The sequence below is a fragment of the Saccoglossus kowalevskii genome, chromosome 12, assembly GCF_978046115.1.
Source record: "Saccoglossus kowalevskii chromosome 12, keSacKowa6.1, whole genome shotgun sequence".
NCBI lineage: Eukaryota > Metazoa > Hemichordata > Enteropneusta > Harrimaniidae > Saccoglossus > Saccoglossus kowalevskii.
Window position 1 is genome coordinate 32,873,868 of NC_140652.1, and position 18,334 is coordinate 32,892,201.

The 18,334-nt window shown below is 34.8% G+C and overlaps 1 protein-coding gene and 1 long non-coding RNA gene across 5 annotated transcripts in view; one reads left to right on the forward strand and one right to left on the reverse strand.

The window, feature by feature from the left end:
• Positions 1-9,037, reverse strand: part of ccnd (cyclin D) — a 34,060-nt gene extending 25,023 nt beyond the window's left edge. Inside the window, exon 1 of the mRNA XM_078010738.2 lies at positions 8,968-9,037. The gene's annotated coding sequence lies outside the window, so the exon portion shown is untranslated. The remainder of the gene's footprint in view (positions 1-8,967) is intronic.
• The window catches only part of LOC144355665 (uncharacterized), a 49,345-nt gene that overhangs the window by 5,533 nt on the left and 25,478 nt on the right, over positions 1-18,334 (forward strand). The gene's annotated exons all lie outside the window — the stretch shown is intronic.

Here is an 18,334-nt window from a genome sequence, read left to right on the forward strand (position 1 = left end):
GTAATGTTGATTGTCACTATTATCCAATTTGGAACTTAGTAGTGACCTAAAACCCAATGATAAATTGTACTTGATCAGAGCTGCTAGACTAGAAAGAAAATAATCTCACTTTTTTTTAATATTCATTATAGACAGCAACTACCCAGGTATATCGCGTATAATTTCTTATGCCCCAGTTGTCCAATGTCGCAGTTGTCCAATGTCGCAGTTGTCCAATGTCGCAGTTGTCCAATGTCGCAGTTGTCCAATGTCGCAGTTGTCCAATGTCGCAGTTGTTCAATGTCGCAGTTGTCCAATGCCGCAGTTGTCCAATGTCGCAGTTGTTCAATGTCGCAGTTGTCCAATGTCGCAGTTGTTCAATGTCGCAGTTGTTCAATGTCGCAATTGTCCAATGTCGCAGTTGTCCAATGTCGCAGTTGTTCAATGTCGCAGTTGTCCAATGCCGCAGTTGTCCAATGTCGCAGTTGTTCAATGTCGCAGTTGTCCAATGTCGCAGTTGTTCAATGTCGCAGTTGTTCAATGTCGCAATTGTCCAATGTCGCAGTTGTCCAATGTCGCAGTTGTTCAATGTCGCAGTTGTCCAATGTCGCAGTTGTCCAATGGCTCATTTGTTTTAGACTCAAACGCAAATATATCTGTAACTTGTATATTCTGGGAAAATCTCTAACTAACAAATACATACATGGTTTTTATAAAGTACATAATGTTCCCAGCCAAGAAATAAAACGCCATGACCGAAATTCTTGGTTTGGAATAAAGCAATATTCAAAATGATTCCAAAACATCCAGGGCCGACATGCCAAAGGCTGAAACATCAGATATTCAAAGTAAAACTGACATGCAACATGGGTGTTGGAGGAGCATTATAAATGATATACTCTTCTTAGGTCTGTAATGTTCTTAATGATTAATACAGCCACTCCCTATCCCACCTCTGTGATTAAATGGTTTTCTTCTTAGTGCTGTCATTTTGATAGAAGGCTTAAAATAGTGAGGCCATAGTTAAAAGTGGTAACTAATATTGTTGTAAGTATTGAGGTAGCGGCTACTTATAAAAGTGTAAGCCATACTTTAAACTTTGAGAGTTTTAATATCGTAGATCTCTTTTGTCAAGATCCATTATGAAATTCAGATTGTACTCATGTGCTATTTTAGAAGCTTTGTTTTTAAAGTTATTAGAAAATCATCGAAAAAATTTAAGCTAATTTAATCACACCTGTTAATGATCTTAAGTGAAATAAAATGATATCACTAATGTTATGGGTTTTAAAAGTAAAGGGCGAGTCTTCCCTTCTTGGATTACTGCATGTATGTATCTATTGAGTAGTAAGTGAGTGGTTAGATCGACTGATATTGAATGACAATGTTCTGGGCCTTACCCACCCACTCACTTACTGGACAGTGAAGGGCGGGTATTGGCACCCTCTAGAGTTAGAAATCAGAAAGTCAGATGTCAATCAGTCTATACAAACAGGAAAGACTGTATTGCATCATGTTTACTTAAGTATTTTTGCTCACAGCTGTTAATACTACAACAATGGCTGGATTATGAGCTTGGAAGCTGTCACTGTGTGGCATATAGAAGACAATATTATGATAAGGTAAAAAAAAAAAGGTTTTAATTCTGGTCTGGTCAGTCAGTATGTGTGCACAACCTTTTTTAATCAAATTTCTGCCAAAAATGAGAGAACAAGCCAATCTCATACAATGGTTTTTTGACCAAAAACTCATTTTTTTTAGCCAAACATGGATTACATTACTTTTGTTAAAAATGGCTAGCTAAACTGTGTATTTATCTGTATTATGACAGTGTGCCATTTTACTGGGGGAATTCAGCTGGAAATTTTTCCTGTACTATTATTTCCTAAATTCTTCTCCAAATGCAACTGTTAACAGTTGTGTGCCACATTTTCACTAGATTTTAGTTACATGATTATAAATATAATAGTAATTATTTTATGTCACAATTATAAAAATAAAATATTGCCTACTTTAAAGATTTTATTAAGGAATGTCAAAAAACACAAACATGAAATGTACCATCAATCAATAAATAAATAAAGATTATCTTTTGACTGGGTCACCTGACATGTGGCTTTAAATAAACAGCTGACCATCAACTGTAATGAGCATTTATGGTAATCCTGTTAATACTTATAGATTGGTATCTGGTGAGATTTGTGTAAGTATGCAGTGATGTATACTGTAAATACATTAATTATTATTTGCTGGTTTTTAATTTTGCTATTTTCGTTGATTAGGTAAGATATGCTAAATTAAATGCATGTGCACATTCAGCAAGGACTGCGTTAACCCCATATTTTGCTTCCCGAACTCCAATTATTGAAGAGGGACCCAGTTTTTCAGGCATGCTGGGGTCCAATCTCTAATAAAGTTATCGAGGGTCAAATTTCAATTTCTTAAAATGTTTTAAGTGGGACTTGTCTTGCCGAGATACTAGCGCAAACCCTGCACATTTTTTCCCTTGGCAATTTTGTGAACTTGAAATCCTTTTCTCAAATCATTGAAATTGGGTATTAAATGTCAGTGAAAATAAAAGTTTAACAGTTCTAGGATACATGTTTATGATTTTAGCCTTGTAAAACCCAACCACATTGCTAAACATTAGTGGCTTCAATATTATGTTACCCCCCCTCTCTTCAGACTATGTAACTAATCTAGAAAGCTATCATAATATCAGTAATCAGCATACAGTCAACACCTTTGGCGTAAGATGTCAAAACCTGCATATTTCTCTTTTAAATCGAAAACTTTTTTTCTGGCAATTCACAACCCTGAATAATATAGCACAGACTGTATGACAAGTTTATGATTATGCGCTTGTGTTAAGATTTTCTAATCATCCAAGAGAAGATAAATAAAGTCATTGTAAATAAACTCTTGTCAGTTACTGTTATATAAGAATGAACTACTTTCTGTTAATCCGTTTAAAAGTAGGCTTTTCCTGTACTTATACATTTTAACAGACAGCTAGTTAGCACACAGTCACACCTCCATAATTCAGCCCATGGCGTCTCTAAATTTACCTTGTTTTTCATATCCATACAACAGTGAACAGATTGTTCCTGTATCAGAATGTGATAATAATAATAATAATAAACTTTATTGATATTGTATTCTTTATAGGATCTTGAGTTAAATTACAATAAAGTGTGGATGAAAGAAAAAACAAGAAAGACAATAAGATAAAATATCATAAAAATGATGTAAAAAATGTACGAACTGTGTTGGGAGCCATATTCTGAAAGCAAAGCGCCCTCAGTGTCTAGCATTGTCTCTTTTGTTTACATTTTCTGAGTTCATTCATTTGCATGCAACTGAGAGAAAACAAATGTAGTACAATATGTAGGAAGCCAACTCAAGAGGGCAGTATGACAATTCAAACCCTAGAAGTCAATGTATGCAAATTTTATATTTGAATTGAGCACCCCATGTGGCTTCTGGGCTTTCAGTAATTGTCACATTTCACATTCTTCTTTGACTAATTCTGTTTACAACTAAATTTTGCTTTCTAGAGATAAATTTGAACAAAAATGATCATATTATTTTAAGAATGTCAGGTATTAACTTACCATCTGTCTGGAAAGTTATACTCATAATGAGCTGCAATGTCAACTTATTTAATTCACTAAATTACTAATTAGTAATTAACTACATTCATGCTGCCTTTAAAAAACAAAAACAGTTTTTTTTTCAGAGTAAATTTGTTGATTTAATTTATTGTTAGTGGTTTGATTACATAATCTGTTTCTTTGACATTTTGACAGTTTTGACAAAATCATTATTATTTATAGTGAACTTTTAGTAATGGTATATGCTTTATTAATTTCATGAAGGCATTTTATATTAAAATATTTATAATTGTTTTTTTTTTAATTTTGTTTATAATTGTTTTATTGATTTCAAATCAGTAGTAACCTGTCTCACATCGGTCTTATGTTTCCAACTCATGTTTCCTGTTGAGGGGTGAACTATCCAAGGCTTGGCAAATAATTTTGCACACTTTTCAGTTCTGTAAAACCTCATAAACTTCCTTAAAATATTGTATTATTACGTGGTGATAAAATGAGTGGTAATATTTGAATTGTAGGTCATTTGGTTAAGTCAAAACCAAAGTGGTTGACAAATTAGTGATTCTGTTTGCTAACTTGCTGCCTCAATACAATGCCATGTTAATCAGTTTATATGTATAGATGTGTGCAATTTGAAAAATTATAAACTTCTCATTGAATTGTATTCCAGCAAAGACAATTTTTTTTTCTGGCTAGCCAATTTGTTTCAAGTATTTTAAAGTCATGTTGTTAATTAAGTTTCCTGAGTCATGAACTTTGTGTGAAAAACCTGTTTTGTTTAGTAAAGACCGGCAAATAACTGACTCCCAAAGAGTTAAATAAAATTAAGAATCACAACTGTTCATTAGCATAAGCTAGGTGTAAATGAAATTGAATTTTAAAGAACAAACAGACATTTGTTCTGAATGAGAAAAAGACTTGTTAAAGCTTGCTTCATTTTCTATTTCAATAAAAGGTATGTTGTACAATGCATGTTATTGTTTTAGTTCTGTCATAAACAATAGAGATGCCTTCTATTGTGTACTGTGGTGTGATTCACTTTATTTGTGTATAGCAGCTAATCTTATCACCCAATCACAGCTTACATAGACTTTACGACTCCCTCAGTACACTTCCCAGTGTTTTCTAGTGTCCTTGAATAAAGAAAACCTGTTTAATCTTGTTTCATCATTTCCTCCATAACCATTGAATACTGCTGTGTCATAAAGTGTCCTTTATATTGTGTGATGCTCAGTACTTCCTATCAACTAATAAAACTGACAGCTACTCTCTGTAATCCGTGAATGAATAGTATCTTGTCTATTTTATTTGAATTACTTAAGGTGGTTTAAGCCAAATTCAAATTTTCCACTACTGAGCATGTTACTCAGCAATGCATTATGGGAGATAACCTCTCATTGTATATAATGGACAAATAATATCACCATGGAAACTCAATGATGTCACAATGTTAGGTTTCATAACAATAACAAATTACAACTTTTTCATCATCCTATGTCATGGAGCAAAATTTATGATATGAATTAATAATCTCACCATGGAAACCAGTGTAAAAATGACAATTTTGACCATTTTTCATGATATTTGAGACTTTTGAATCTTAAAAAATCATTTGATGACTCATTTTTTTTTTAATTTTCGGTATTCTGATTGTATGAACTCATAATAATAAAAGTAACCAAAACCTGACAATTCTCAGAACAAATTACAACTTTTTGCCGTAAAGAATAGAATGAGAGCAAGCTATATTTCAAATATTTGGTTAATGATCACTACACAGCAATGTCTGTTGACATGCCATCTCTTGGTATTTATATTAGAACAGTAGCATTTAGTTACTATGGACACACTAGACAAGTGCATTACTACTGAATCAAATAGTATACAAGTATTTATTAACTATTTTCAGGGGTTTTTCTAGAAAAAAACTGCAAGAGATAGGGTTCTCCCTATCAGGGTGTGGAGTTTTTGATAATTCTAAGTTAAAATGGAGCATTCTATGGCTTCCTTAGGGCCAAAATTACTATCAGACAGGTCACAGTTGAAGACTGGCCACATGTTATCCCCGGTAAATCAGAACTGTATGGTTGCCAGATGATCTGCTCCCCAGGATAAGGGGGCGCATGGCCATGGGTTTAAAAAAACTGTTCTTTAATAGTATTTTACTAGTGCTCTAGATATTTTATTTACATGCTCTATAAAACCTTTCATCCTAGAACTGCATCATGTGAGCAAGTGAACTCTTGACGTTTGCACAGCTGACCCCCCTGCAAATCTGATGTACTGCCCCTTGACACCTTAGGAGCCCTTCTGCAAATTGTAATACCCCTTTGGCCATGCATCTTCACTGTAATGCCTGTCTCAGTAATGAGTCTCTGTAGTCCAGTTCAGTGAAATGTGACCCATTCACTGACCAGAAACCGGTTTTATTCTATACTTATTATATTCTGAAAAGCTATTGAATCGACGGAGTTTAGAAAACTGAAGGGGGATGTCATATTGGGTGTGTCTAACCTCAAAGATCACAAGTGGTCACAAGACTAGAGTATTTCTCTCATTTTCTAGTTATTTTTGCCTATATGTCATCTTTTCTAAAAATGCTGCACCTAAAAGGAGGATATTGGGGTAGAAAACACCCCTCTCATCCCTCTTGCAGTAAATATCTTTGACAAGTTGCTGTGGTGATGAATGCCAAATATCTGCTGAGTCCAAGTTCTTTTGAAATGAGACAGTATTGATTGATGTGTGAACTTTGACCTCAAGAGTGTGAGAGTATATTGAACTAGTTGATGTTGTCAGTTTTTCAGAGGGTGTTGTTATATGTGCGGTGCTACCTAAACATACAGAGGTGTGCATGCTCAAATATCTGAGTAAAACCCATAGTCTAAAATCCTCATTTTTTCTGCCTATCGATGTGATTCTTACCCATAGAATGCCAAGACCATGATTGAAACGATGATACCAAAGACTGATACCTGAAATATATTTTTTACAAAGTTTATCTGAGGTCGTGATATATTTACATACATACCTTCACACCAATAAAAAAAAAGTTTTGCAAAGATTGTTTATGCTCCAGGGTAGCTAGTATTATAACCTAGGTAATTGTGGAAATAATGCAAACCACATTTTCTGAAATCTTCAATAAGTTTTTCAGTATTCCAAAAACAATTTTCAATACAGAAAAAGGTAATAGACTGTGAATACTGGCAAAAATGTCTGCTGTGTAAGAAGATTTAATGCATGAGGATATTCACTCGGTTTTAAATTTACTGGTTTGTGAAGGAAACAATGCTTTTTGAGTTTAAATTTGAATAATAATTGGGTTTTAATTGGCCGTGAAAGACATGAAAATAAAACCCAGCACATAATTAAGCCCTATATAGTACTTGCATGTGACATGGTGCTGCTCCAGGGTTTATAAAAACTGGGTGAATTATGGCATTCTTGCGCCTAGGTGAGTCAACCTGATAAGCTGTGCATAGTAATGCTTGTAACCTGGTGAAATTGTGTTGGGTAGTCGCTTAAATGTATGTTCATGTTAAAAAGGATTACTGTGAAGGAAAATGCGATCTTGATATTGATTGTTTTTTTTGAAAAATGATAAATGAATACTGTAAAATTATCACTGTGGGTTTTAAATTCACCGTTTTATCATTTAGATAATGTGTTCTATGCTAAATTCTACTAGTACATATTCACTGGGTTTTAATTTAGCGCATTTTCCAGTAAGCGAAATAAGCAAAATTAAAACCCATTGAATAATTAACCCCTTTCGGTAAGTTAATAATACCCGGTACATTAAGCTTAGGGGTCAATGATGACAATCAGGTTCAGAACACGCGAGTAGTTTTCAAAATATGGTTATTGATTTGATTTTAAATTATGCTTGGAAAAGTGTTTGATGTCATTGCTTTAATCACATTGTAGACGTGTACACAGCATTGTTTTATGAGAAGCACGTGTTTTGTAAATACTGCTACTAGCACCTGATGCTATCCCAGCAAGCAGTGGCACATGCTTTGACCATGCCATCAACAAAACCTTTGGACTCACAGTCATCAACACCATCAATAACAAATATTTCATATTTACATTGTGTTGACCTGAATATCTCACTAATTTAAACACAACACAGTGGTGGCTGTGAAACGTGAGATGCCTCAGGGGATAGTTAATTTTATTTTCACAGTCAACTTTTATGTTATAAATAAAGGTAATGATATTTTATGTATGCCAGTGATACAGGCATGATCACGGCCAAGGTTCCTCGTTAAGCAAACGTCTGCCTTAGCCCCCGTACTATGTTCAAAAAGAAGAACTTGTTTCAACAAAAGACATTTTTCAGGTAGATTTAGCGTGCGGGTATGTGCAGTCTTTATTCTCTGCTGTCACTAGTGTATTGTCATCTGATTTAAAATACCCTGGAAATTTAAATCAAACGCGTTGCCCATGGTTACTTCCCACGCTGCATCAAGAGATCACATTTGCATATCATTTGCATAGGGTTACTGCTTAGCAACAAACTGACGCTAGTAACCTGCATACCAATGTCAGGGACTCGTCTTTAACAACACTGTATTACAAAGTTTTACCTGTTTATAACTCTCTCAATAAAATCTTTTAAACAGATCATTTTTTTTTAAAGAACATTTTGTACCTTGGGTTTTAAGAAGGCTTCCTATCTTGTTATTTTGATATAGCTTTTAGAGATTGTTACCTAGTGCTAAAATGTAGTAGCTTGTTACTGAGCAAATTAAGGTTTAAGCATTTTTAAATTCTACACTATTGTACTGGGTTGTCCTATGAATATCAAAATTGGCATTGGTTTTTATTCTCCTCGAAAACTTTAACGTAATGCCTTCCTCTCAAATTATATTAAATTATGTGTTATGAACATCATATGAAAACATGGTAAGGCACCACAATAATTAAAAATAAATAAAAAAGTCTGACTTGAACAAGAAATATCCGCTTAATTGGCACTGTTTCAAATTTCAGTACAGTTTTCGATAGGCACTTTGCCAACATTTATTCCACACGCTTTGTTTGTATGCTATCGATCACATGGTCACGTGATTTTTCGATCAACCAATTGCTGTATTGATCGATTATTGGCGGGAAAATTCAGCATGTGTTGTGATCAACCACGTTTGTGTGTTTGCAATATTTTGGATAGTGTGCTTTGTGCACATGTTATGAAGCAACAGGTGTCTACTGTGGGATCTCTGCATAGAGTGTAAAGTTCAGACCCCAATGCTACCAGTTGTAACTATAAACTACTTTAAAATGCATGCATTTAAAACAAGCAGTTGAAAAATAACTTCCAAATAAATGATAAATTGAAGAACTATGAAGTAGATAAGTGACTTACCGTGTGTTACTGGACGGATTTTAAGAGATAAGTGAGTTTCAATTTGGGACTGTAGATATGAGTCGTCTCTGTTAGGCTAGCGTATGGAATGTCTATCTATAGGTGGAAATAGCTGCAGGGGTTTGTGGGTAGTGTCTCGCAGGTAACATTAAGTGAAGTACTAGCTATGTGTGTACCCTGGATTGGTTGGACATACAGAACACGGTCAAAGAATGCTATTCAAACAGTAAGAAGGACATAGCACCGAATAAATGATAATAGCGATATGTGTATAGACACGTTATTAAGGTGTGTGATTACAAACAGGTTGACTTAACCAGTGCTATTCATGGCGTCTAGCAGCATTTATTCATACTACTCTATGCAGTTATGAATTGTAAAATTAAAAATAAATAATACCATGTCTTTTTTTTTTATTTTTACAGAAATTAATTTAAGAATGTTAAGTATTTGTTGGCGTGTTGCAATTTGATAGGCTACTCCCCCGTATTGTCCGGATATATAAACAAAACTTGTTTTAACATGATTTCTATACAAAGGTGATTTCCTGACTGAATTTATGCCAAGAGTTGTTGTGGACAAAATTAATATGATCTGATGAAAACTTTTCTGTCTTGAACTGGGTTTCATTTTGAGGTTGAACCACTTTGTGTAATCCGCGAGGGAAAGTCCTGTTTCAATCTGTGAGCTTTATGGAATGCAGGTAGATCCACGTGTTAATCACCCCCCCTCGAATCTGTAATGAAATTTTATTGTTGTTATAGTTGTGAACGCCATTGAAGTAAGTCTGAATAGGCTCTATGACCCCCAGCTACCTGTGTATGACTTGACAAAGGACAGTCACACATACCCCAAACATGGCATGGTAGATTGCAATCCTTTCACCTCCTTGTTTTCTACCCAAGCAGGTTAATGTTTCAAAGTTCCTACTCTTTTCCGCATTCCTATGTTTTTGTAATTCAGTTATGTCACTGTGAAAACTCTAAACATTGAATTTTTTTTAGTAAACATATTTTTTTTGTTCAAGTGAGACTTGTGAGGGGAATTCACAAAAATGTAGTGAACATTTCTGTGGGGTCTCTAAGACAATGAGTCACAGTGGCTTTGTGATATTTTGCTTTCGATACCTCATCAAATTACATCCCAAATCGTGACAGGCTTAGTGGTAAATAATTTTAACATAATTTCAAACATAGAGCAAACTTGCTTTCTTTTTAGTGTTATCTAAAAATTTATTTGGAATGCTTCATCAACATCTTCTTTCGTTGTTTAGTTTGTTTAGTATGCTATGATTTGTTCATTAACTGTTATAGCGTAAAACATATAAAGTGAATCTTGTGCAAGACTAACACAAACATATTTCAATAGACCCACATACATGTAAGATATTTAAAGAGCTATATATACCCGGTAGTATCAACACAACATTTTTCTCATTTTTATATTTATTTATAAATTTCACAAATCAAACTGAAACTGGGGATTTCTATTGGCCGATGATATAATATTGAAATACTAATATTTAAATGACAACATTGCATACTGTGCTCATTGATTGGCTGGTTGCATTCAACTGTCATTGAAATTTATAAATACTGTATTTGTTCTATTTGTATCGCATGTGCTTGTGTAATTACAGAGGTGTGTGTATGGTTGGAGAGTTGCTTCTAGTAGTATAAAATATGTTGTGTTGATATATAATATACTGAAGTTTTCCATAGACTGAAGACCTATATAAACTGAAGACCCCTTTAGACTGTGAAGACCTTTATAGATTGAGACCTCTTTAGGCTGAAGACCTCTTTAGACTGAAGACCTCTTTAGACTGAAGACTTTAGTTGGCTGAAATCCTCCTTAGACTGAAGACCTCTTTAGACTGAAGACCTCTTTAAACTGAAGACTTTAGTTGGCTAAAGACCTCTTTAGACTGAAGACCTCTTTAGACTGAAAACTTTAGTTGGCTGAAGACCTCTTTAGACTGAAGACCTCTTTAGACCGAAAACTTTAGTTGTCTTAAGGCCTCTTTAGACTGAAGACCTCTTTAGACCGAAAACTTTAGTTGGCTGAAGACCTCTTTAGACTGAAGACCTCTTTAGACCGAAAACTTTAGTTGGCTTAAGACCTCTGTAGACTGAAGACCTCTTTAGACCGAAAACTTTAGTTGGCTGAAGACCTCTTTAGACCGAAAACTTTAGTTGGCTGAAGACCTCTTTAGACTGAAGACTTTAGTTGGCTTAAGACCTCTTTAGAATGAAGATCTCCATAGACTGAAGTCCTCTGTAGAAAAAAAACACTCCTCTTGGTAGTTTATAAATGATTTTTTGATTGCTATGGATACGTTCCAAGACAAATCAGTAGTTAGCAGGTAAATTTGAGAAATAATGGTTAAACTTTTTCATCTTCACTTTATTTGATGTTATGAAATACTGTTGTTGTTTTTAAACTCAAAACACATTTGTTAGTTTCACTTTGTACTCTTATATTATGCAAATGAGAGGTTCACTGAGGTCATGTTAACCCAGTCACCTGTTGCATTCATGTAAATTACGTGTGTGATAATAGTTATGTCAATATTGGTCTTAAGTTCTCATTAATGTAGATAATAGATATGTAAAAGTTCATTCAGGTACTATAAGATTAATAATATTTGTATTTCAGTTAGGCTCTGACAAGTTAATACTAAAAAACATCCAATGTCAAAAACAGAAAAAAACAGATACAAAACATAAACTTTTAGGATTTAAAGCAATAAAAAATGAATTATTTGCATTTTGACAGCTGGGTTCTTATAGATTATAAAGCAAGTCTTTGCAGAATGTATTTTTTGTTTCTATATCTCTATTTACTGAATACTATGATAATTGAGGTGTTATTTCTGAATGTCCAGCTATCACATTCTATGATAATTGAGGTGCTATTTCTGAATGTCCAGCTATCACATGCTATGATAATTGAGGTGTTATTTCTGAATGTCCAGCTATCATATGCTATGATAATTGAGGTGTTATTTCTGAATGTCCAGCTATCACATGCTATGATAATTGAGGTGCTATTTCTGAATGTCCAGCTATCACATGCTATGATAATTGAGGTGTTATTTCTGAATGTCCAGCTATCACATGCTATGATAATTGAGGTGTTATTTCTGAATGTCCAGCTATCACATGCTATGATAATTGAGGTGCTATTTCTGAATGTCCAGCTATCACATGCTATGATAATTGAGGTGTTATTTCTGAATGTCAAGCTATCACATGCTATGATAATTGAGGTGTTATTTCTGAATGTCCAGCTATCACATGCTATGATAATTGAGGTGTTATTTCTGAATGTCCAGCTATCACATGCTATGATAATTGAGGTGTTATTTCTGAATGTCCAGCTATCACATGCTATGATAATTGAGGTGTTATTTCTGAATGTCCAGCTATCACATGCTATGATAATTGAGGTGTTATTTCTGAATGTCCAGCTATCACATGCTATGATAATTGAGGTGTTATTTCTGAATGTCCAGCTATCACATTCTATGATAATTGAGGTGCTATTTCTGAATGTCCAGCTATCACATTCTATGATAATTGAGGTGTTGTTTCTGAATGTCCAGCTATCATATGCTATGATAATTGAGGTGCTATTTCTGAATGTCCAGCTATCACATGCTATGATAATTGAGGTGTTATTTCTGAATGTCCAGCTATCACATGCTATGATATTTGAGGTGCTATTTCTGAATGTCCAGCTATCACATGCTATGATAATTGAGGTGCTATTTCTGAATGTCCAGCTATCACATGCTATGATAATTGAGGTGCTATTTCTGAATGTCCAGCTATCACATGCTATGATAATTGAGGTGTTATTTCTGAATGTCCAGCTATCACATGCTATGATAATTGAGGTGTTATTTCTGAATGTCCAGCTATCACATGCTATGATAATTGAGGTGTTATTTCTGAATGTCCAGCTATCACATGCTATGATAATTGAGGTGTTATTTCTGAATGTCCAGCTATCACATGCTATGATAATTGAGGTGTTATTTCTGAATGTCCAGCTATCACATGCTATGATAATTGAGGTGCTATTTCTGAATGTCCATCTATCACATGCTATGATAATTGAGGTGTTATTTCTGAATGTCCAGCTATCACATGCTATGATAATTGAGGTGTTATTTCTGAATGTCCAGCTATCACATTCTATGATAATTGAGGTGCTATTTCTGAATGTCCAGCTATCACATGCTATGATAATTGAGGTGTTATTTCTGAATGTCCAGCTATCATATGCTATGATAATTGAGGTGCTATTTCTGAATGTCCAGCTATCACATGCTATGATAATTGAGGTGTTATTTCTGAATGTCCAGCTATCACATGCTATGATAATTAAGGTGTTATTTCTGAATGTCCAGCTATCACATGCTATGATAATTGAGGTGCTATTTCTGAATGTCCAGCTATCACATGCTATGATAATTGAGGTACTATTTCTGAATGTCCAGCTATCACATGCTATGATAATTGAGGTGTTATTTCTGAATGTCCAGCTATCACATGCTATGATAACGGAGGTGCTATTTCTGAATGTCCAGCTATCACATGCTATGATAATTGAGGTGTTATTTCTGAATGTCCAGCTATCACATGCTATGATAATTGAGGTGTTATTTCTGAATGTCCAGCTATCACATGCTATGATAATTGAGGTGTTATTTCTGAATGTCCAGCTATCACATGCTATGATAATTGAGGTGTTATTTCTGAATGTCAAGCTATCACATGCTATGATAATTGAGGTGTTATTTCTGAATGTCCAACTATCACATGCTATGATAATTGAGGTGCTATTTCTGAATGTCCAGCTATCACATGCTATGATAATTGAGGTACTATTTCTGAATGTCCAGCTATCACATGCTATGATAATTGAGGTGTTATTTCTGAATGTCCAGCTATCACATGCTATGATAATGGAGGTGCTATTTCTGAATGTCCAGCTATCACATGCTATGATAATTGAGGTGTTATTTCTGAATGTCCAGCTATCACATGCTATGATAACGGAGGTGCTATTTCTGAATGTCCAGCTATCACATGCTATGATAATTGAGGTGTTATTTCTGAATGTCCAGCTATCACATGCTATGGTAATTGAGGTGTTATTTCTGAATGTCCAGCTATCACATGCTATGATAATTGAGGTGTTATTTCTGAATGTCCAGCTATCACATGCTATGATAATTGAGGTGTTATTTCTGAATGTCAAGCTATCACATGCTATGATAATTGAGGTGTTATTTCTGAATGTCCAGCTATCACATGCTATGATAATTGAGGTGCTATTTCTGAATGTCCAGCTATCACATGCTATGATAATTGAGGTACTATTTCTGAATGTCCAGCTATCACATGCTATGATAATTGAGGTGTTATTTCTGAATGTCCAGCTATCACATGCTATGATAATGGAGGTGCTATTTCTGAATGTTCAGCTATCACATGCTATGATAATTGAGGTGTTATTTCTGAATGTCCAGCTATCACATGCTATGATAATGGAGGTGCTATTTCTGAATGTCCAGCTATCACATGTTATGATAATTGAGGTGTCATTTCTGAATGTCCAGCTATCACATGCTATGATAATTGAGGTGTTATTTCTGAATGTCCAGCTATCACATGCTATGATAATTGAGGTGTTATTTCTGAATGTCCAGCTATCACATGCTATGATAATTGAGGTGTTATTTCTGAATGTCCAGCTATCACATGCTATGATAATTGAGGTGTTATTTCTGAATGTCAAGCTATCACATGCTATGATAATTGAGGTGTTATTTCTGAATGTCCAGCTATCACATGCTATGATAATTGAGGTGCTATTTCTGAATGTCCAGCTATCACATGCTATGATAATTGAGGTACTATTTCTGAATGTCCAGCTATCACATGCTATGATAATTGAGGTGTTATTTCTGAATGTCCAGCTATCACATGCTATGATAATGGAGGTGCTATTTCTGAATGTCCAGCTATCACATGCTATGATAATTGAGGTGTTATTTCTGAATGTCCAGCTATCACATGCTATGATAATGGAGGTGCTATTTCTGAATGTCCAGCTATCACATGTTATGATAATTGAGGTGTCATTTCTGAATGTCCAGCTATCACATGCTATGATAATTGAGGTGTTATTTCTGAATGTCCAGCTATCACATGCTATGATAATTAAGGTGTTATTTCTGAATGTCCAGCTATCACATGCTATGATAATTGAGGTGCTATTTCTGAATGTCCAGCTATCACATGCTATGATAATTGAGGTACTATTTCTGAATGTCCAGCTATCACATGCTATGATAATTGAGGTGTTATTTCTGAATGTCCATCTATCACATGCTATGATAACGGAGGTGCTATTTCTGAATGTCCAGCTATCACATGCTATGATAATTGAGGTGTTATTTCTGAATGTCCAGCTATCACATGCTATGATAATTGAGGTGTTATTTCTGAATGTCCAGCTATCACATGCTATGATAATTGAGGTGTTATTTCTGAATGTCCAGCTATCACATGCTATGATAATTGAGGTGTTATTTCTGAATGTCAAGCTATCACATGCTATGATAATTGAGGTGTTATTTCTGAATGTCCAGCTATCACATGCTATGATAATTGAGGTGCTATTTCTGAATGTCCAGCTATCACATGCTATGATAATTGAGGTACTATTTCTGAATGTCCAGCTATCACATGCTATGATAATTGAGGTGTTATTTCTGAATGTCCAGCTATCACATGCTATGATAATGGAGGTGCTATTTCTGAATGTCCAGCTATCACATGCTATGATAATTGAGGTGTTATTTCTGAATGTCCAGCTATCACATGCTATGATAACGGAGGTGCTATTTCTGAATGTCCAGCTATCACATGCTATGATAATTGAGGTGTTATTTCTGAATGTCCAGCTATCACATGCTATGATAATTGAGGTGTTATTTCTGAATGTCCAGCTATCACATGCTATGATAATTGAGGTGTTATTTCTGAATGTCCAGCTATCACATGCTATGATAATTGAGGTGTTATTTCTGAATGTCAAGCTATCACATGCTATGATAATTGAGGTGTTATTTCTGAATGTCCAGCTATCACATGCTATGATAATTGAGGTGCTATTTCTGAATGTCCAGCTATCACATGCTATGATAATTGAGGTACTATTTCTGAATGTCCAGCTATCACATGCTATGATAATTGAGGTGTTATTTCTGAATGTCCAGCTATCACATGCTATGATAATGGAGGTGCTATTTCTGAATGTCCAGCTATCACATGCTATGATAATTGAGGTGTTATTTCTGAATGTCCAGCTATCACATGCTATGATAATGGAGGTGCTATTTCTGAATGTCCAGCTATCACATGTTATGATAATTGAGGTGTCATTTCTGAATGTCCAGTTATCACATGCTATGATAATTGAGGTGCTATTTCTGAATGTCCAGCTATCACATTCTATGATAATTGAGGTGTTATTTCTGAATGTCCAGCTATCACATGCTATGATAATTGAGGTGCTATTTCTGATTGTCCAGCTATCACATGTTATGATAATTGAGGTGCTATTTCTGAATGTCCAGCTATCACATTCTATGATAATTGAGGTGTTATTTCTGAATGTCCAGCTATCACATGCTATGATAATTGAGGTGCTATTTCTGAATGTCCAGCTATCACATGCTATGATAATTGAGGTGCTATTTCTGAATGTCCAGCTATCACATGTTATGATAATTGAGGTGCTATTTCTGAATGTCCAGCTATCACATGCTATGATAATTGAGGTGTTATTTCTGAATGTCCAGCTATCACATGCTATGATAATGGAGGTGCTATTTCTGAATGTCCAGCTATCACATGTTATGATAATTGAGGTGTTATTTCTGAATGTCCAGCTATCACATGCTATGATAATTGAGGTGCTATTTCTGAATGTCCAGCTATCACATGCTATGATAATTGAGGTGTTATTTCTGAATGTCCAGCTATCACATGCTATGATAATTGAGGTGTTATTTCTGAATGTCCAGCTATCACATGCTATGATAATTGAGGTGTTATTTCTGAATGTCCAGCTATCACATGCTATGATAATTGAGGTGTTATTTCTGAATGTCAAGCTATCACATGCTATGATAATTGAGGTGTTATTTCTGAATGTCCAGCTATCACATGCTATGATAATTGAGGTGCTATTTCTGAATGTCCAGCTATCACATGCTATGATAATTGAGGTACTATTTCTGAATGTCCAGCTATCACATGCTATGATAATTGAGGTGTTATTTCTGAATGTCCAGCTATCACATGCTATGATAATGGAGGTGCTATTTCTGAATGTCCAGCTATCACATGCTATGATAATTGAGGTGTTATTTCTGAATGTCCAGCTATCACATGCTATGATAATGGAGGTGCTATTTCTGAATGTCCAGCTATCACATGTTATGATAATTGAGGTGTCATTTCTGAATGTCCAGCTATCACATGCTATGATAATTGAGGTGTTATTTCTGAATGTCCAGCTATCACATGCTATGATAATTAAGGTGTTATTTCTGAATGTCCAGCTATCACATGCTATGATAATTGAGGTGCTATTTCTGAATGTCCAGCTATCACATGCTATGATAATTGAGGTACTATTTCTGAATGTCCAGCTATCACATGCTATGATAATTGAGGTGTTATTTCTGAATGTCCATCTATCACATGCTATGATAACGGAGGTGCTATTTCTGAATGTCCAGCTATCACATGCTATGATAATTGAGGTGTTATTTCTGAATGTCCAGCTATCACATGCTATGATAATTGAGGTGTTATTTCTGAATGTCCAGCTATCACATGCTATGATAATTGAGGTGTTATTTCTGAATGTCCAGCTATCACATGCTATGATAATTGAGGTGTTATTTCTGAATGTCAAGCTATCACATGCTATGATAATTGAGGTGTTATTTCTGAATGTCCAGCTATCACATGCTATGATAATTGAGGTGCTATTTCTGAATGTCCAGCTATCACATGCTATGATAATTGAGGTACTATTTCTGAATGTCCAGCTATCACATGCTATGATAATTGAGGTGTTATTTCTGAATGTCCAGCTATCACATGCTATGATAATGGAGGTGCTATTTCTGAATGTCCAGCTATCACATGCTATGATAATTGAGGTGTTATTTCTGAATGTCCAGCTATCACATGCTATGATAACGGAGGTGCTATTTCTGAATGTCCAGCTATCACATGCTATGATAATTGAGGTGTTATTTCTGAATGTCCAG